This window comes from Macrobrachium nipponense, chromosome 35 (genome assembly GCF_015104395.2).
Source record: "Macrobrachium nipponense isolate FS-2020 chromosome 35, ASM1510439v2, whole genome shotgun sequence".
Classification (NCBI taxonomy): domain Eukaryota; kingdom Metazoa; phylum Arthropoda; class Malacostraca; order Decapoda; family Palaemonidae; genus Macrobrachium; species Macrobrachium nipponense.
In genome coordinates this window covers 7,098,582-7,120,377 of record NC_061096.1, presented here as the reverse complement: position 1 = coordinate 7,120,377, position 21,796 = coordinate 7,098,582, and the positions used below count along the sequence as shown (strand labels likewise).

General features: G+C 36.8%; 1 protein-coding gene across 5 annotated transcripts in view; it reads right to left on the bottom strand.

Moving 5' to 3' along the window:
• LOC135208413 (E3 ubiquitin-protein ligase TRIM22-like) overlaps nt 1-11,565 on the bottom strand; it is a 217,032-nt gene extending 205,467 nt beyond the window's left edge. For 4 of the 5 annotated variants that reach the window (XM_064240554.1, XM_064240556.1, XM_064240555.1 and 1 more), the window contains exon 1: nt 11,420-11,565. The gene's annotated coding sequence lies outside the window, so the exon portion shown is untranslated. Of the gene's footprint in view, nt 1-9,599; nt 9,718-11,419 lie in introns of those variants that run through there. The other variant, XM_064240553.1, reaches the window with a different exon arrangement.
• Between the last annotated feature and the right edge of the window lie 10,231 nt (nt 11,566-21,796).

Here is a 21,796-nt window from a genome sequence, read left to right as displayed (position 1 = left end):
AGTGTGTCCAGTCTTCCTCCCCTATTCCCTCTACTTCCTATGGCTATGCTGGGAGGGGCGAGGTGAATTGGAGGGATCCTGCAGAGTGCTCTCCGTAGGATTCAGCGTTGGGGGACTACGTTCCAGGAGGGACCTTAGGGTCCTACTGGATGTACATCCACGTCATTGAGGAAGGATCTTACGTCAAAACTGGAGACTATGTCTCCATGGCTTTTACTGTCCTTTGGACGGATTTCAATTTGCAGTCCCCTATGGGTTCTTTCTTTTTGGGAGACTCGATGGAAGATCCTACTGAATTGTACTCTCATTCCAGTCCATAAATGCTCACATTTAGGGCTAGTTCTTATGCCTGTTCCTCCTCAATTTCTACGGGAGTTGAGGAGGGGTCCCACCCCGATAATCTTTTGAAGAAATTCAGGGGTCATGCAGAGAGCTTAAAATTCTTTGGAATTTTTAGCACTCTCCAAGTGTTTTGGTCTTCTACGATCTGCCAAAAATCTACCTGATTTTTGGCGAATATTTAACCGTTCGCAACTCTTCTTTCGAATCTGGCAACTCGGCATCAGATAGCTTTAAGAAATAAACAAGGAAGCAGGTGCACTTGGGCGAGACAAGAATTCCTGATAACTGTCACTACAATAACCGGGAATCTAGCTGAATGCTGGAAGTCCTTGGAATTTCTGGCATTCTCAGTGTTATGATTTTTCTGTAATTTCTAAATACACGGGCGAGACAGACATTACTCTCTTTTTTTCCCTCTACTTCCTGGTTATACCGGGATGAACAAGGAAATAAGAGGAATTCTGTGGAGTCTACTCCTTGGAATTCGAACCCGAGAGACTATGTTTTTGGTTCAATCTTAGGACCTTACTGAACATATGTCAATCCGTTCAGGATAAATAGCACTGAAAGGTATGAATGCCTCTCCAGTGCTACTGTTTTGGGAACAACCAGTTCGGCTTGAATTTGTCGCCTTCGGTATCCTGTTTATAACTGTAGAAGTCTTCCTTTGGGAAAACTTCACCTTCTCTCTATTCCAGTCCTTATTCTTGTCCCTCGAATGAAGAAGAATTAGGCTGGAGTTCAATTTACAGGAACCTACAAATATACTAGTATATTTCTCTCGCAACATGCTTCTGTTATCAGTTGCATTGTCCAAGTAGTAGGCGCATACCTGTAAGTTAACTCTTCTGATATGTGACCGAGACAAATAGTACCCTCTCTTAATTAACCTGGAACTCGGGACAGTGTTTCAAGCCTCCCTAGAGTTACCGGTTTTGATTTTGAGATAACTAGTGGTATTGTTTCCCAACAACACCACAGCATTTGCATTATCACTGAACAATAGGGTTTTCTTCCCTCCCATTTTCGTTCAAATGCAGATGCTCAAGTGTATTTTTTTTGCGCTCGATGGTTCTAGCCGAACATATTCTTTCATGGAATGCTCTACCAGGCAACTCAGGATGATAACACGTTGAGTGAGCGATGTATGGCTCTGCCTCACGAGATTCTTTTCGCTTTGGTATTGTTTCTCCTCTGTCAATGATTGACTACCAGTTCGAATCTCTGCCCAGCAATCACAGACTTACATAGGTCTTTGTTTGGCTGGAATTCTTGCATGTGTGTATGCACATCTCTCCTGCACCACATATGCTGTTGGGAGATTTTCAGACAGAGATATGTGTCATTAGACTCGTTATCATCTTTCTGTTTACCCCATGGTATAACAGAAGTCTGTAGCCTAGTCTTCTGCTTCATCGCATCTGCCCCATCGGCCGCTGCGATGATGCAGAATGATATTCTTCAGACAATTTGAGTTTGTCTTCTAATATACATTTCCTAATTCATAAGGTGTTCAAGTATTCTTTGTTCACCCTGAATCGTAAAAGAATAATGAAAGTAAATAGAAACTTCCTCCCTGATCCAAACCACAAGAGGCAGTTCTTCAGGCAGTACAACCCCTGTGTTTTCATTACTGAAAAACTCTCTGCTTTCATTGCAAACTCCGACCTTCTCGCCGAGAAGCAATGAAACAGCGGATTAGCTTTTTCAGTCCTTTGTAAAACAACAGGGATTAAAGTCGTCGCCACTGGTTGGTGTCATCGATGGGACTTTTTCTATGATCAGAATCTTGAGTGTTTACTTCTCTCAATTCAACTGTGAAGAAGTAGGTACATATTCACCTTAGTCATTCACTAGTAACAAAGTATTGTTCCTCCTTACTTGAGATTCAACTACTGATGAGAAACTTTTGTCTTGCCATCACAGGGACGTCGGTCTCTAGAAGGCAATTGACTATCGTCTGATGTGCACATGCCTCGCGAGAAGCATCATCTCATTTCTTAACAAGATAGATGATTTGTATGGTTATTCTCAGCATAACCCTTCAAAAGGCAGGTGTCATGTTGTGACTACGTCTCGGATGCGTGACAGTGTAGCGTCGGCATTTGTTGAAAAGTCTGAGTCCTTCATGATCTGCGCTGAAGACTTTGTATTGGTTGATCCAGATCAGTCATTACTTTGTCCTATTGGTGTGTTGCTGTACCCATGAAGGATCGACACCCATCATTGAGAGTCGGTGTCTTTATCCGCTGCAGACTGCCATTGCAGAAGTGTCCAATGACACGTCTTTCTCCGAGTCTTATGAGATCGTGAGAGACTTCTCTGCAGTTGGATAGTCTAGTAGATGGGCACATTTCATCACTCTGAAGAATATGTCAGACCGGAAGATAGATGAGGTCTCATTGCGGCCATATTTATATCTTTCTTCCTTCAGGTCTGCCCACAGGTCCTTGCAATCTCCTTTCCTTGAACCGATGGTGGATGCTTGAAGGTTGTGTTTGCTTACCCGGCTCCTTCAAGAGGACAAGTTGCATCTCGCTTATGGTGTGCAGTTCTAGAGGTAAGCAGGATGCGAGACTGACTGGCCTCTCCACCTTCCCCACCTCAACCTTCTACTCCTCTTCCTTCAAGTTGAGGATAGGACTCGAACTTACAATGGCTGGTCGGGCAATTGATACGTTAAGTTTACACATCGAGCTTCCTTTTTATTTTTCTTATCAGAATCATAGAAGCAATCCTGCTCCTTCCTCTAGCAAAGGGAGGAAGAAGACTGGCAATAATGCAAACCCTTCCCAGAAATTTGCATTGATGCCTCCGACTCTAAAATATTCTTCCCAGCCCTTTTTCTGATGAGTCATGATTCCTCACTCATTTTGAAAAGGCCCAGAAGTCTGACTCTTGATCATGCAGCTCCTATACTCCGGTCAAGTTGTCAGAGGCAGGGCACTCCTCGCTCTTACGACCAGGAGGAACTCCAGACAGTTCTAGAGGCTCACTCACATTCCTCCCACCAATCGGTGAGTCATCCTTATGTAAAGAACCGAGGGTTTGTGTATTGTGTTGGAACAAATCACAATTTTTAAAAGCAAATTGTATTTTTCCTAACTATACAAACCTGAGGTTCTTTACATTTATGCCCACTTCATACCACCCCTCAATTTGAACCTGGGCCAAATGGCAAAGTGGAGTGTTTACATCTGGGCAGGCGGGCCTACCCGCCTACCGGATGGTAGTTACTGCCTAACCACCTCGTTGAAGAATTTAACTGCCGTAATTCCAGCTACGCTGAAAGTAATTCCTTATGTAAAGGACCTCAGGTCTGTATAGTTAGGAAAAATACAATTTACTTTTAAAAATTGTGATTTTTCCATCACAACGACAGGATAATATCAGCACTGATGTATTCAGTGATGTACTTTCATTTCCTACATCTCCTAAGTCTCTTTCACCCTATGTTGATGCTCCTTTTACCCTATGTTGAGTTGATGCTCCGACATTCCCAGCCAAACGTTATAGTTATATACCCATAGTCAATGTTGATGTCACTCAAGAACTTTTTGATGAAGTTTCTGTTGCGAGAAGAGATACTTAAGATGATGAGAGACATGCAAGGTCAGATAAAAGCACTTCCAGAGAAGCAATCAGCTGACATATCAATTTCAACACTTAGACCTAGTGCTTCTAAGGCAGTCCATTTTTATGTTTCTCCTAGAACACCTCACAGCTCCAAGTTTACTTCACCTAACTCTGTAGTTTTAAATGAATCCCCTCTGTCTACCCTTAGCATGTGAGTTAAAAAGACTGTGAGTGAAGTGTTTAATAATTCCCAATTCTGCCCTTCTCCTAGAAAACAACAAGGACCAAAAAGGAAAAAGACCACACTGATGGACCAAGCTTTTGCCATTTTCTCTGAACAAAGGATAGCTTGCCTACAAGCTGAATGGGAAGTGAAATTACAGTAAGAGGAGGACAAAAAGAAGCAGCAAATTACAAAGAAAAAAACTGAAAGGAACCCAGGGCCAGGCCAAATCCAAGCAAAAAAAATCAATGAAAAGGAGATTTGACCATATTCTAGATCCCTAAAAAAGTTCAGAAGACAGCCTCTGCCAAGATCACCATTCAGTAGTGATGACTTTGATTTAATATTCAACGACCAGTACCAAAATGAAGTTATGGAAATGACAGACAAAGCTGTGATGACAATAATCCAGACAAAAGGGGTGTCACATACAGGAAGAAGCACTTTGTACATATTTCTTCTGGGTCAGGTGAGTGAGGTATCTGAGTGGTAGACCATATAGCCTAGGACACTAAGTTTAGTTTCTTTTGATTACTACCTATCCTATGCAACTCATGATAACATTCAATGATAGGCTAAAAATTTGAAAATACAACACTACACTAAAGTTAAAAAAAAAAACACATTCAGCACCAATAAAAGTATCAAAGTGCTGCGTGTTCTTCATCCCTACTCCTGATTTAATGCTTAAAATATAATCAAACATTTCTCTTCCACGGTCATCCGTTCACATGAAGGGGCCGCGGTAGACTTCTTAAAAGAATTGAAATATTTTTCATGAATCAGGAAAAAAACAAAGAATGAAATGACTACATTGTCATCGAAGTGATATGAATGGACCAGGTATGGAAGAGTATTTGGAATAAATTAGCAGAAAGTGTAGTGAGTGTTTGGAAAAGTTAGGCTTGTGTAGCCTAAGTCCTAGTTTAGTGCAAAATATTGGGACTCGTGACTAATTAGTTACTTTTCAAAGAATAGACTCTAATGTATGTAATATTCTTCATTTGCACCAATGGGGGCAGCGTAACTTTTTCATCTCGCACATCTGAGCACTATGAGATTTGGGCATCATTTTGGCAACACTAGGTTTCTTTATGTTTTTAAAACGATAGCGTCAGCAAAGTGTTAGGTTCGATGCTAGTGTCTTGATGGTTGGTTTACCGCATTTCAGGGCCAACTTTATCGGTGTATGAGGGAAGCTACGACACTGAGAAAATCTTGGCAGTCAGGTGATGTGTTATGGTTAAGTAGCGAGAAAAAAATTGTAAATTGTTGTCATAGGGATTGTTGTGCTTCGAGCGTAACTCCAAGCGTAGCATATTAGTCACAAGACTCCATGGACCCAAAATTCGTCCATTGCCTTCGTTTTTCCGTTCTTTTGTGAGATTTTGTGTTGTTTATGAGCCTAATAGGTAGATGTACATAACTAACGAGTGCACGAAACAAAAAGCAAAATTCGTGAGAGAGAGAGAGAGAGAGAGAGAGAGAGAGAGAGAGAGAGAGAGAGAGAGAATGAAGCAAGTTAGTAATTGTAACTCTGGAAAATGCTAACAATGGATTACCTAAATGGGACTAAAACTTACAAGTAGATTGAGTAACTAACAGATTGCATTTTTGAAAGTAGACTAAATTACCTGTTATTCTATTGATTGAAAATGTTGGAAGATTATGATCTATTTTGGATAAACATCACATATGAACATGAACAGTGGCGAATATGCAGTTCAGGGGCCCCTGAAGGGAAAAGAATCATGACTATAATACCATCCATTATATATATATGATTTATATATATATATATATATATATATATATATATATATATATATATATATAAAGCCGCCTATACATTACGAGAATTGTCATTGGTTTCCATGTCTAGTCGCGACTGCATGAGTGTACATTTGTGCTTACAGACCTTGCTATCTTGTTACTGCTTGCTTATAAGTGAGAGGAGAGAGGGAGAAATGAACGAAAGTAACATCGAGGGAGGGGGAGGGGGAGAAAAGAATGAAGGTAACAGAGAGCAAGTGGAGACAGACAGACACACACCACAGAGAGAGAGAGAGAGAGAGAGAGAGAGAGTTTCAACAATTGTATGCTCTGATACATGCAGTGATGATGTATCTGCTGCTGATGATAAGGAGATCATCTTGGAACTTCATGATACCGAGATTTTCCCTGTGACCACTGCAGATGAAATTTCTGTCCCTTCATGTAAGTAATGCAGAGCAAAGTCTCATTTATTCAACACCAATGGACACATCTTCAACTGATCCTGAAGAACCAACCCCTGCCAACACTGGGGAATAAAGCAAACAAAGGAAGAAATCGAACCGAGGTTCCTCTTTGGCGTAACTTAACTGATGGAGATAATGCTTTAGAGAAACCAAACTGGCAAGAGAATATTGAGCCCTCAGTGTCTACACATTTGCCAATTGAGTATTTCAGATTTTGTTTTTCCCATAAACAAGATGTGATGATTCCATGCCCCACAAATGTTCAGGATTACAATAAATTCATGGGTGGGGTAAACCTGATGGATGCATTATTATCTCTACAAAATTCATGTAAGATCAAAGAAATTCTATCACAAAATATTTTCAAATTTTTTGGACGTTGTTGTAGTGAATTGCTGGTATTACAAAAGTGCTAATGTTACAAGATTTTAAGATGTTATCGGCCGAATCTCTTTTCCTAGAAGGGAAAGCTAGGCCTCCCAATAAGAGGGGTCGCCTTTCACTCGAGAGTATTGCTAGTTTGCACATTAAAAAAAGAAAAAAGAAAAAGGCTCCTGCTACAAGGAATATCCCTGCAGAAAATATCAGGCATGATGGATATTTTCATTTTTCACTACCCCATTGAAGTCAAGAGAAGGTATAAAAACCCACAATGTAAAGCTTCACCTGTAACTTTTTTGCAATAAGTGTCAGATACATTTATGCATCAATAAAATGCAAAACTGCTTTCTGAAATTTCATACTAAATAGTTGTATGGAAAGCTTCAATACTTTCTGGTTCTATAAAAAAAAATTTATTTCTGAGTATCTTTTTATATTCTATTATTTTCTCTTATAGGTGGGTCTCAATGAAAAAAAGGAATTGTTTTGCATGATTTCTGTTTTATTGGCCTTCACTCTCTAATTTTCATATAAAATTCAAAGGTGAGCCTTGTGATTTTTTTGTACTTCTGATTTGTAATACAGTTTCATCTCAACAAATAGGAAACACAATCACAGCGGGGGCCCTTTCCCTTTTTATTTAAGTTTGTTCATGCATGCATGACGGACACTACGTCTCTATCCGCACCCGTCTATATCAACCCAGTTCATCTGTAATAAATTATCAGCACCCAGCTACCTGTCTTACTCTCTGGTCCTCACAGTGTGACGCAATAGCCTCCATTCCGTGCAACTTGTCTGTTTTTGCACCATTAGAAATTAGTGGGGCCGAATTTGCAAACGCCAGAAAATCGTTAAAAGTGATAAGTTACCATTTAGGCCCATATACTTTAACTGAGAAAAATACAAATCTATACAGTAGCTCGTACTTACAAACAATACTTGTTGATTATGAAAAAATACTTGAATGACGACTAAGCAGCATACCTATACTGTATATATGTTATATACTTATTTTCTTGATCAAATTATACGGGTCAAATGATACCTAACCTACATTAACGATTTCATGGGCGATTCAAATCCAGGCCTTGTTATTTCTTTTGGAGCAAAAACAGCCAAGTGACCTGCGACGTCATGGCCACGGCACTATGCTGACACTTCAGCCAAAATGCATTTTCATCATGCATTTTATTTCACATTTAACACTGTTGCCAACTGTTATGTATTTACCCTCCAAACTGGGGATAAGACTTACACAAAACTGTTGAAATAAGTGAATTTAGTGTATCTATTTGTGATATATATAAAATATTAGAGCAATTTTATCATAACTGCATTATCATGACAGCTAGAATTCATGGAAATAGTTTGTAAAGGCATCGGCGTATGTGTCAAGCTCCAGTAAATTGGCAACGATGATTTGCCATTCCTAGCATGCAAACATTAAAGGTTACATTTATTTCAGCCATACAATTATTGGAAAAAAGTCAAAATAGTAATATAGACTTAAATCAATTAAAAGCGTTAGCAAAGAAATAATAAATTTGTCAAAAACAATTCACTAATCTGTTGTTTGCACGCTGATGTTTTTGGCAGCCAGATGTACAATAAGGCTGAAAAATTTTTTCCGGCCATGACTTCGCAGTAAACAAGCTCTCATCTACAGTAAACAAGCTCTCATGTATTTCAAGTATAATTTTGAGTGAATTAAGATCAAAATGTGTATAATTACAATCAAATAAGCACTGTGGAGTTTAGGTTGTGATGGAAGTAAGGATAAAACCACCGATTACAAGGTACAAATGCATTTCAGTTCAAAACATGACCCCGGAAATAAGTAAGACTTCTCATGCTCTGCCTAGTATAGGCAACAGAATGTTGTTTTATTGTACCGATTACAACTACAATTTTCAGTAATATCAATAAACGTTACATATATAAACAATATTGTTCAAATGAGCGCTGGGAAGGACATGGCCCCTATTGTGGAGAGAATGTGCCAAATTCGAAGAGACGCCATATTGGTCTTATAAACTGCCTTGAATACATATTTTACGAAGACAGCACATGCTTACTTTACGTATGGCAGTTTCATCTCATGTTGTTGACGAAAATTCAATCTTTTCAATGGTATGCTTAAAGATTTAATTGTATCGTTGTTTCCCCAATTAACACTTTTAGCGAGTTTTCGAGAGAATGGTCCGAATTCGGTCTTTTACCCTAGTAGTACTATAACATTTTCTATCAGCTTCTCCCACTTTTGTGAATACCACCGTGAACAAACTATAAGAGGTACACAAACTTTTAGTATAGATAAAAACAACGAAAACACACCTCTGTGAGTTTGAGCCGTTTGTTGACCTTAAAAGACCAAATAGGTAAAAGTAAAAGGGCTTGAGCGAAGATAAGTTATGGGGGTTTTTAATTCCCCGACACTTTTTCGGGCTTAGTCCTATAAACTTGGCTCTGAATTATAGAATTCACAATCCGAGGCCACCAAATGGATGCTGAAGGCTTTTCGTTTCCAAGTAGGCTCTGGTTATTTCGACTGATTGAAACTGGAAAAATTACACGGCAATATCTAAAAAAAAAAAAAAAAGACAAGTATAAAATTTTTCCTCGGCTGTCCGGAAACTAGTGCCATTACCCAAATACCAAGCGAGGGGAATTCTCCAAGGTCAGCATTGTCAGCCTAGGCTCAGGTCCAATCTCCCCTAACTATAATCACTAGGCGCTGTCAAGGTCCCACCCCAAAAGGATTTAGCCTAGCTCCTCCAAGACGAGTCATGGGTAGTTATTTATCACATCTTGAGGTGAATAAAGAAAAGCCTTACCTCTGATACCAAAGTCAACCAAACAGAATACTATCAAACACACGTCTCCTTTATGTCTTCAAGTTCAAGTGTTGCATCACCTCTGATCAGTCTGCATACACTTAAGTCTCTTAAAGGAAGCTGTTCCACGTCTTTTCTCTTATAATTCTCACTGTAGTCATCCCACAGCCCTGGTAAACTTCTATGTATTAACCTAAAATAAATTCCTGCAATGAAGATTTTCGCTATTTTGCCGTCTCATTTTCATCTAAAAATATTGCCATAATCGACGTTGTCGCTTCAAACAGTAATTTCTACTTAATTATCAAGGTATCTAGAGAAAGAAATAGTGACTGTCACCCCCTTTGAGCTCTGTGGTAACAAACCAAAATGTGAATTTTACCTGTTATTTAAGTTTCGCTATAATGAAAATAGTTTCACAAGCTTAAAGGAGTTTATATTTTTTGTTGAACTCCTGATAATGATACTGACAATTATTTTAAAAAATAATAATAATAAAAAACTGCGTAATTGAAAACTTCTTTGTCCTGATTGGCTAGCTATGGGTGACGTTAATAAGCTCCTCCCCATGCTCGTCAGCTTTCAGTTATCAAAGGGGGAAGGCGGTCTTTTGAACTATTTAGACATCTTAACAAAGCTAAATTATTGTGTCTGTGCCACATAAATCAGAAAACCATAAGGAAACTTATAAATTTTCATTGCTTTCCAAGTTATATTTCCGCCGGTGATATATCTGTAGTATGTAGTCTTCATCCATTTAGCAGACGAATTTCCGTCAGTCAGGCTTGGAATAATTACCCAAATGCTTTGCGTCAATTACAGTTATAATAATAAAAGGTTGTATAAAGTAAATCATGTAAACAGTATGCTCTATGTGACGGCATGGGCAACACAGTTGACCAAGACGAAAAAAATGGATGATCAGCAATGCATATTAAAAATGAAGAATTCTTAAAAATAGTTATTTTTCATTTATTTAAAATGAATAACCATCCACATTTCAGAGAAGTCAAATACACTGGAAAATTCATCAGTGCTATGGTTGTTGACTCTTCAGCAGGTTTTGATAATTATGCACAACAGTAATCCGCTGGAACCTAAGTAAATTTGATTCTCAAAATATCACAACCACTAACGGCTATTTAAAAAAAAAAAAAATCCTGATGTTTCCTTCATGACATCCTTACGACTTAAAATGAATTTTCAAAGTATTTCGTACATATTTAACATAAACGATTTTCTTTCCACTCCTTGATAAAAAAAAAATATTCTGATAAGAAAAAAGAAAGAAAAAAAGCTATTACTTAGTTTGTCAAAAGTTATCCACAGTTTAGACTTAAGAGAAATTAATCTGTGTCGTGCGTAGCAAATCTATTTTTAACTTGTATTCTAAAGTTTTTGAGAATTCACAATAAATTTGACTAACTAAAGTCATTTCCACAACAGTGGAAGTGCTCTCATAATTATCATGAACGAAGCCCTGACTGGCATCTTAAAAATTTGGTAACGCTACCACATGATATAATGGAGTACGTACTATACAGCAACTATGGTTGGAATGTTAATATCTTTGCTGTTTGCGCTTGTCATTTATTGCTTCTCAAAAGTATAAAATTTTATATGTATTTATATTAAATATATGAAACTAGTTAGAAAAGTTGATTAAAACGTACTGGCGCATACGATGGGCTGAGCAAACATTTAGCTAAAACCTTCACTGGCAACTGAACTAGCACAAACCAAGACGACCTTGACAACATGCACTGTAAGTTCTGGCGATGCATATGCTCATTTGTCATCAATATTTTAAAAGCACTCACCTCCGATAACTTCAGAACAAACTCAGTGATGAATAAACACTAGATTAACGGCAAGCTTCAAAACAACAAGTCACTAGAGCAACAAATGGTTGTGAGTATTCTCCTTCTAACGCAATGTAAAGGACACTGAGCGTGTCAGTTGGGATCATGGGAAGATCTTCAAATAGCATTACCGTACCAAAACTAAAAAAATTACCGTATTTTTATTGAAATTACCGTGCATTGTGTTTTTATTAATATATTATATATATATATATATATATATATATATATATATATATATATATATATATATATATATACCTCTTTCTAAAAGGATGAAGGCTATTGTTTGACCTACTTTAATTTTCAAGTATGATAAGAATCATTTCTTCCTTTTAGTGCAATCTACATTCAACCAACTCATGAGACTTACTAGTACTATCGATTTACACTCGAGGAAAAGTAATTAAAATCCACGTTGTCCTGTTACTTTGCATTTATTTTCATTTCGGTTACAGAAAAAAATAAATTGGTCTGAATTCTTATTGCAAGCAAATAAAATTATTATCCTTTTTCTATCACATTACGAAATGGAATTTTTTACTGTTGAGCTATCTTTAGTAGTAAATTGAGGATAAATTTTTTTTTTAAATCAAGGAAAGCCTGAAATTACCGTATAAAACGTACGATACTTGGACATACTATCGTATACCATACCACTGGCCAAATTACCGTATTTTTACGGTAATTATCGTACGTATCCCAACATTGGTGTGTCAATGTCTGCCTCCGTTGCATGTGGCGTGGGACTAGCGCGACACAAGGATGTATATACTGTTTATAATGTTCAGAAATCGATATACGCTTATTCTTCATTCATCCATATTCAGTGTATTTCTATATTAATGAAACTGATGAAAAAGAATAAAATATTGGAATACGCAAAACTCTTAATCAAATTTCCATACCATGGACCTATAAACATGGAATGGACATGCGCGAAATCGCCGTGCGCAGCACATTGCAAAGGGCGGAGAGAGCCTAGAATCACAATGCCCACCTCGCCATATTTGAGTGTAATTTGTTCATTTTCCATGACAATATCTGGCCATCTGTGACATTTGTTGCATTACGTTAAAGCAAATTTAATAGTACACAGTATTTAATCTAATAATTTCTGTTTGCATGATAACACATTTAGAATAGACCTAAGATTATTAGTGTTAATAATAAGTCTGACATTAATAAGTGATCTGTAAAAATAAATTATTTATATCAACGTGTGTTTCTTTTTGCAATAATGACTGATATAAGTAAGCAGTAAGCATGTCAGCATAGTTACATTCAAGTCCATTGCGTCATGGTGATAGGATTAATCCTTAGGTGACACAGACTGGATAGCAAGGTGTTAAGGCCTAGGTAGTGCATAAAATACAAAGTAGAGTATAAAGACTTTAATACTTGGAAGGATATTAAATATAAGGGGCTCAACAGGCTTTAGTGATAAAATTTATTACACAATCCCATGGCAAAGACATGAAATACTCAGTCTCAGCACATGGCATACATGATTATTTCTACTGCATGAGACATATACGTGCTTCATTGGGTTCATTGGGAAGTGCTTTTAACTGATGATAGATATATCAAAATTCATATTTAAAAATCTGAACAGTAGAGTAAAAAAGCAAACCTAGGTAAAATACATATCTGGATATCTTTACTCAAAACACTGCCGCACCGTAGTTTCTACACGCTTAATTATATGCATTTAAAAGGAATTTTCAAGAGCTTTCCAATGAGCTTATATGTATTATTAAAGTCAGAGGAAAATTAAGGACGACAGAGGGAAAAAAGCGTCTGCAAGACTATGTATTAGTAGCTTAATTCAGCGTCATTTCCACCCTTTCCTATGGAGCTGCGCAGTGACAATCAGTGTCAGTACTACAATTTATCCGCGTGTGTCCATTCCATGTTTATAGTTCCATGTTTCATGCACCCGTTCGACTGGACAATGAGATTGAAAAGTTCAGACATGAACAAGTATGACATATGTGACCGGCTGTTGCATCACGATGCCTGACTCATCATACCTGTTACTCGCTGCTGATGTTACATAATTCATCTTCTTATAAACTGTTTCTAGGAATGAGAATAAGCTAAGAAAAATGTTACTGGAGTAGAGAATGTCAGTTATCTCGATTTTTTCATATTCGTCACATCCCAAGGGAACTTTGATTTCCAAACTTTTTCTCCACCTCTAATTTATCCCTCCATTCACATGCCCTCCTACTCACTGGATCTTGCTTTTATAACACTTTATCTCCCACTAAATCTTTTCATTTCTGGCCCAGTTGTTAAATTGAGCCGAGTGGCATGTTACAGAGAAAGAATACTACATCCATCACCAGTTATGGGCTACTGAAAAGCAAGAGCCCGTGCCAGCATAATGCTGCCTTAGTCTAACTACTATTGCTACGCACTTGTTTAATACCACTACTGATTCGTCAAGAAGACCTATGAGGAAGTCGAAATGTCACGATAATACCAGCACCAACACCAGCTGTATACCAGAGACGACCCCAGCCCGAATTTGACCTATGCCAACGAAATAATACGTGTACTGATGACGACCTATGCTTGACCTGGACTTGAGATCCCTGTTTACCATTATACTGTTAATACTAGTATACCAGATAAATAACACCAAAATTCTTATCTGGAACAAGATGAATATCGGGCAGTTACTAAGAATCATCGCTGAGCCAGAGAAGCGGATTATAAGAAAAATAGAGAAAGTAATACATATCAATTTGCATAATTCTGCTATTTAACTAACATAATAATGATAATAATAATAATAATAATAATAATAATAATAATAATAATAATAATAATAATAATAATAATAATATACTTAGGAAGCAGACCCTCTCTCAAGCATACTTTATTAAAAGTAATGGCTACTACAGCAGCGTTACACTTGTAGAGATTTTTCTCTATTTTGCGAATAGTGGCTTTTTCCGTGCTACTTAAACAGGCTAGTAGTGCGCCTATAGAGGTCATGGTCAAATACAGGGTCAAAATAGGTGTATATATTTGAATTTTTAAAGATAAACTAGATCAAACTAAAAAGTAATAGGAAATTACTCATCATCATCGTCATACCAAATTTGTTTTTCAAACAATAGAAAAGATAAATCATATAAGAAAAAATATAGAAAAATAGGAATAGATATAAAGATGTCAATAAATAGAGGAAAAAAATTCTTTTAATTTATAAGATAGATAGCAGACCTATTTGTCTTAGGTGTTTTATTTCGTGCTTGCAGTTTCTTATGTTATGTGTTGGAATGCCTCTGATAGCTTGGTATTATGTGGCAAGAGGCGTGGCAAGGTTTATTGTTTCTGTGTCCCTCGGTTCCATTTGGATCGTCCTCCCCCCTTCCCCCCCTGATGGGGGAGGCGGGAGGGGGAACTCAGATCACTAGACATTACTTAAAGTTAATGAGTGTACATGTTAGTATTGTTAGTTTTTCGGGCTCTCTTCCCGATGTCAGAGTTGTAATATTAGTACTCCCATTGGTGCTGTGAGAGTCTAACTACTTTTGGTGCGAGATAGAGATCACCTGAGACGAGTGCTATACATTAAGAGTGCTCATTTTTTGTTGGTTTTTGTTGTTTTTGTAAGTAAAGTGTCCCAGGTGAAAGCAATTAGAAGTTTAATATTGGTCAACAGAAGATGACTACTTATATCTAATTCCTTATAAACTAATTCTTATTACTGATCTTGGTGCGGTGTCCGTCCTCGTTATATCTGTGGTTGACAGCAGGGGCTCTGCCCCATGCTTGTCTCCTATTGGCTGGTGGCGGTGAGTCTTCGTTTTCATTGGTTGCCTGAGCCAGGTCTCAAGGCACTTTCTTCGAGCCGATGGTTGCGTTGCAGCATATCCTGCAGCCGCCTGGACCTCCTGAGCAGCGCTGTAACGTTGATGGGCGTTGCGCTACGCTGTGGGACGTCACGTCTAATTTGATTTCCATCGGCTGCAGGAGTACCTCGTTCGGGGGCGTTGTCTTCCGTGGAGTTGTCGTGATCGGTGGTGTCATTGTTGGGGGCAGGTCTTCTCATACTCGTAGGGAGGAGAAATTCTTCCTGCGTCGTATTCAGTGTAGGTTTTATTTGCTGGATGAGGAGCGCCTCCAGCCAGCGCAACCGACGGGCATCAGGGGCCTTCCCGATGATTTTCGTGTTCTGTATGATGACATCCCGGGAGATGGCCTCCTGATGTTTGGTGCGGGCGTGATTCTTGATAGCCCCCTCTTGGGCGTGGCACGAGAGTCACTTCGACAGTCGCATGGTAGTCACACCTATGTAGGCGCCGCTGCATTCGCGGATTGGGCAAGTATACTGGTACACTACATGCGTCTGCTTCATGGGTTCTCGTACCTGTTGAGAGGGGTTATTTTTCATGATAAGGTCGCGCGTCCTCCGATTCTGGTAATATATGATTAAGTCGATATTCTTGGTGTCGAGAGTGACAGACACTATACTACACGCATACATTGTATTTTCACACTCAGTATACACAGACTGTATACATAGACACTGTATATGTAGGCTACACAGACTGTATACATAGACACTGTATATGTAGGCTACACAGACTGTATACATAGACACTATATGTAGGCTACACAGACTGTATACCTACGTGTACGTTGTATATACATGATGTTTACATAGACACTGTATACCTACACATTCTGATGTAATGTATATTCTCGAATAAGCAAAATATTAATCTTCTGCTGCCTAGATATTTAATGAACAAGTTCGAGTGAGTGATCATGTACTGAATAATCCCTAGTGAACAGTCTCTCCAGGAGATCCAAGAATTATTTCATTCTCCGGAAAAGCTGCCAAATTCGATGAGAGCAAGATATCACATAGCGAAAATGACACGAATCCAAATATGCATTTCCCTTTATCCATCTCCAGTCAAAACTAGCTGATTAATGGTAATTTCACGAAGAAAATACGATAATCTATTGTTAATGGGGCGGAGGGAAGGAGGTATGGGTGTGACCCGTTCCCCTCCCCGATGGTTACGTTCTTGAATATCATAAAATATATGAAGAATTTCATGTATGTATGTAGCTTAATAATAAAGGCAAATAGAGCATACATATAATACCTAGTATGCCGTATGCCACCAACCCCTTCCCCGCCCAGTACGCTCATTGGACGTTAGAATAACTTGTCATAGTATCCCATTATAAAATGAATTATAGAAAACTAAAAACTTTAAGAAAACGAAACCTGCTTTTCATACTAAACATTTTTGAAATACTAAATACTTATCCATTATTTTAAAAATTATAAAGTTCGAAACACAGGGATATATTTGACACTTGTTTAGTGTCAAAAAATCATAACGTTGTATTTATAAAGACGTCGATCCTTGGAAATTACAGTGATGCAGTTTGTTGCTTTCCAGCCGTATAAGCTACTCATGTCATACCTAAATTATTGACAATTATTCTTATCATAATCATACATTGACCCGATACTGAAAAGAACGGAATAGAAGTCATATGCGTAATAGGATACGCAGCTAAAAATTTAATTCCTACTAAGGAGTCGTTAAGGGAAATCAGTATGGGATTCAGAGTTCAATAAACGTTCTCCAAACATGTTTAGTGAGACTCATTTTATATATTCAAGTACTTTGGCTCTCTTCAAGTGATGTACAGTTTTGGGACTACATTTTCAAGTGCGATTATCCCGTGGATCGTCCATCAGGAATTGTGCAATACCATTTAAGCGGGAAACTATATTTAACTGACACCGATATTATAGTATATGGTAATGAAACAGCGTTCAAAATTACTGGTACCACATCCAAACGTCCCTAATTACGGTAACTGTTCAATTGACCCGTCATTCATGTTTATCATCTAATAGAATATGAAAAAATATAAAAGTTTAGCAGAGGGCATACTCTAGAGAGGAAGCATCAGCAGCCTCCTGTACCACGAATCTACGGAATTGTTATCCTTATGTACAATTAAACGTAGATACATAATTAGAGAGATGTTTGGCATTTTAGAAGAAGAAGCAGGTAATTTAGTCTTTTAGCTTCAGTGCTTTAAGGATTAAAATGCAATATACGTAAGTTACCACATCTATCACAAACTTGATGTCTCTCGGCGTATGGTTGTAGCCAATTTAATTAATGTTGTTCTGGGTGACAAGCTTGCCAATCTGGATTCTATTCTGCAAAGACTAAGCCACCCCATAACCAAATTATATCTATTACTTCGAGATTTTGTTTTACCAATTTTCAATAACATGAACCAACAACTGCAATCTGGGTCACTTCAAATACACATTTTACAAACTTCCGTTGCTTCAGCTCGCAAACAATTTTGGAATGCCACCTCAGAGGCACTTATGTTGATGAGATATAACCTAGAAACTTCAAACCTTTGAAAGAAAGGTATTTTGGTATCAAAATAGTGACTGAGCTAAGAAATGAAATTCTATGTCATACACAAGAATTAAAACATTTATACCAAAGTTTTTTGTTTTCTTTTAAGGCTACCGCTCAAATATACAAGATATATATATATATATATATATATATATATATATATATATATATATTTATATTTTTTTTTTTTTTTTTTTTTTTTTTTTTTTTTTTTTTTTGACGCAGATGCAGCTGGTTCATTGAAGGCAATAAGTCCAAATGTTGTTCTAGAGAGACACAGGGTGGAGGGTGCTTAGTAAAGCTCTTAAAAGACTTGATGTTAATTCTATGACGCCAAAATTGGCAAATGGACAACACATTATTGTCTCCACGTTGATCAAAATTTATGTAACTTTTGTTGTTTACCCCACTTAAGTGCTGCAGCTGAAAGAATTTTTTCTGTTATAAATAGGTTAAAAACTAAAATAAATCATATATTATCATCTGCAACACTTACGATTTGCCATACAAAACAAATTATAAGAAATAAATTGTTTTGACTTTACGATAACAAGTCTGGAAGTGGTAAGTATCGCAACCAAGAGATGTACAAATAATAATGTTGTTGTCTTGTGGGAAAAATTTAGTATCTAAGTTGGACATGTTTGTGTGAGTAAACATGTCCAACTGCTTTCATTTTTCTGCTTTTTTTGTAGTCCACCGGTGACCTATTTTGTTTTGAATATGTTCAGTAGAGTGGAACAAGTTGTATACCGCCTTAAGTTCTGTTATTTGCAGCAACTTGGGTAATACCTTGCGTTATTTTGGTTGTGTTCAGAAAATAAAAGTAGCACTTATTGAACGTTCTTCAATTTGTCCAAATTTCATTTGGATTATTAAGTGTAAATGGAGATCCTGAAGATTTTTATAAGGTTTTATTCAACGTCTACAGATTTTTACCGATTTTTCAAAGAAAATTTTTAGATTTTAGAAAATGTTATCTGAACACTGTTCCCTCTGCTCGATCAACCAGGATATTAGACCTAAAATGGCAAGTTGGAAGTGACGGTCTGCAACTAACGAAACCATTCGTCTCAAGCTCACCCCACTACATCTGGGAATAATTCCAAAATTGGCGGTCACTTGATAGCAATTTTGGATTACCTACAGAGCTGATAGGCGTAAAATACGTCAGTCAAACCTGAAGTGGTTTGTTCTCCTAATATGTTATCTAAATTATTCGTTCCCCATATTTTCTCAGTGATGAGTCCGAGTCAATAGGCAAAAAATTCAGCTGAACAGGGGAAACGCGTAAACGAGCCAGAAAATGAAGTTGTTTATTTTTTCCGCAATAAGATACTACAAGTATCAATAAAGTTATCGCAGGAGTGTATTAGAAAATTAGTTAATACAGTTGAATATCAGTTTATTTCTTTCATAATTTTCAGTAAGTAGTACCCGATTTGGACAAAACATGATCATGTTGTAGGAAATATAGCTCTCCATACCTTTAAAATTATGGATCAACAGAAGTAAAGATTTTATTCGCCTACTATTATAAAATGAGTAATATATTTGTGTTGATCTGTATTCAATTATTTGTGTAATAATAATTGAAAGATATTTTGTATTGGTTTTGTATTCTTCGATATTTCTGTGTAATGGGGTTGCTGTAACGAACGGTGCCACCTCTCTTTCGCGAATCAGTTCACCTCGTGCACTCGGCAAGTCAATTTCTCCTTATGAAGTCTGAAGAAGGGTTCAACGTTTGGAAGCGTAAATTGAAGTTTACGTTAGTGTTTTGGACATTTTAAAGTTGTAAATCCCTAAACTTTATTCATATTTTGGATGCCAGTGTACGAGGGTTCTCTCAAGAGATTGTTTATTGAATTAGCCTAGTGTGTGTTCTGGAGGTACCGAGTAAGGACGCTTTGTTTATTTTCAAGTAACTACTTGAATTCTTGTATGATTTAGTTGTTCATTGTGACTGTATCATGTTGATGTCATATTCTAACTTTCTGCAGTTATATTATTTATTTTGCAATGTTTTCATAAGGTACTGATTCGAATTATCCTTCCTTTCAGTTCAAATGTAATAATACACCGTCAGACAAGTTTTATATGGAAAGCCAATAAAGAAAAACTTATATGTTGGTGTCAATTAGCTAGAACCCCTATTTGAAACACACCCTACACATGTTATCAACGTTTTCTCAATCGAAGAAAAAAAGTCGCTACTGAGTTGGCAGTTATGGTTATGAAAACTTGAACATTTGCAATGTACGCTTACAATCAAGGCATTAATCTCTGGCTCAGCGATATGTTTAACCAGTTCGACTTTGATTACGCCGTCGATACTGAGATACGCCAGTAACACTGACAATGTTATCACTGTACAGTACCGCCTATTCATGATGAACGAAACATTTTCCGTTGCTTTTTTATTTTTAAATGTCACGGATTACTTCCATCATTACAAAACATACTGCATCAACGGATGTTCTACTTCAAAATATGATATAATATATATATATGTATTATATATATATTATATATATTATATAATACATATAATATATATCATACATTATATATATATATTATTACCATATACATACACACACACACACATATATATATATATATATATATATATATTATATATATATATATGTATGTCATATCACATTACCGTCGATGTATATATATATATATATATATATATATATATATATATATATATATATATATATATATATAAAGGTTTTTTTGCCACGAAGGAAAAAAATGAAAAAACGAGTTGGCAGAGTACTTTCGGTCCTATTCGGACCCTTTACTGAGGCATACTGGTTTTACAAAGAACACCATAGTCAAAAGAAGGCTTAATATACAAACTGACACTACCAAATTAGCCATAAGGGCGATTTTCACTCTACAGAGAGGAGGAGGAGTCATAGGCTAGCCACACCTTGAAGGATACCCACGGTAAACAAGTGATTCTTCCAGAAAAACGGTACATTTTGAAAACAACACGGGAGCATATACAATTTAATATCATGAATTTTTACACAAATTTTCCCAACAAAAATTATTATTAATGAAAAGACGACAGAAAATATATATATATATATATATCGAGCAAGAGAAAGAGGGAGAGAAAATATCGAACCAGAGAGAGAGAAAGACAGACAGAGAGAGAGAGAGAATTAATAACTATATACATGTGGGACTAATTTATTAGTTGTTCATTTATTTTGAGGTCCTTCATAAACATCTTACAAATATATGGGTCCAAATGGTACATTCCCAGACTAAGATTTAGGTTGTTTTTATTTGTGATTTGTATAATTGCCGATTCCAGTAAATTTCTTGAAACATAATCATTAGATCTAGCAATTACCGAGGTATCACCCCAATTAATACAATGAGATTTTTCACTCAGATGGATAAACAGTGCATTTGAAGTCTTGGCTTTTCTAACTGAATACATATGTTGCTTAATCTGAACACATAAAGATTTACTAAACTGACCAACGTAAAACGATGGGCAATCCTTACAAGGAGTTTTGTAAATAATGATGTTATTTGTTACGGGACTATTCTTAATTAGCATATCTTTAATGGTATTGTTATAAGAGAACACTACATTAACATTAAACGATTTAAATATTGATTTTATGGTTTCAAATCCACGAAAATAAGGTAAGCTACGTACATTTTTAGGCATTTCTTTTTCATTAATAGCAACAAGTTATTCATATATATATATATATATATATATATATATATATATATATATATATATTACTTACATGACGTGTGTGCAAGCAGCACAGTTCTGATCTGGCTATTCATTATCAGCAACCTTATCTTTCACAGAACGGCCTCCTGATTAGATAAGTGCCACTGATAACAGCGTACA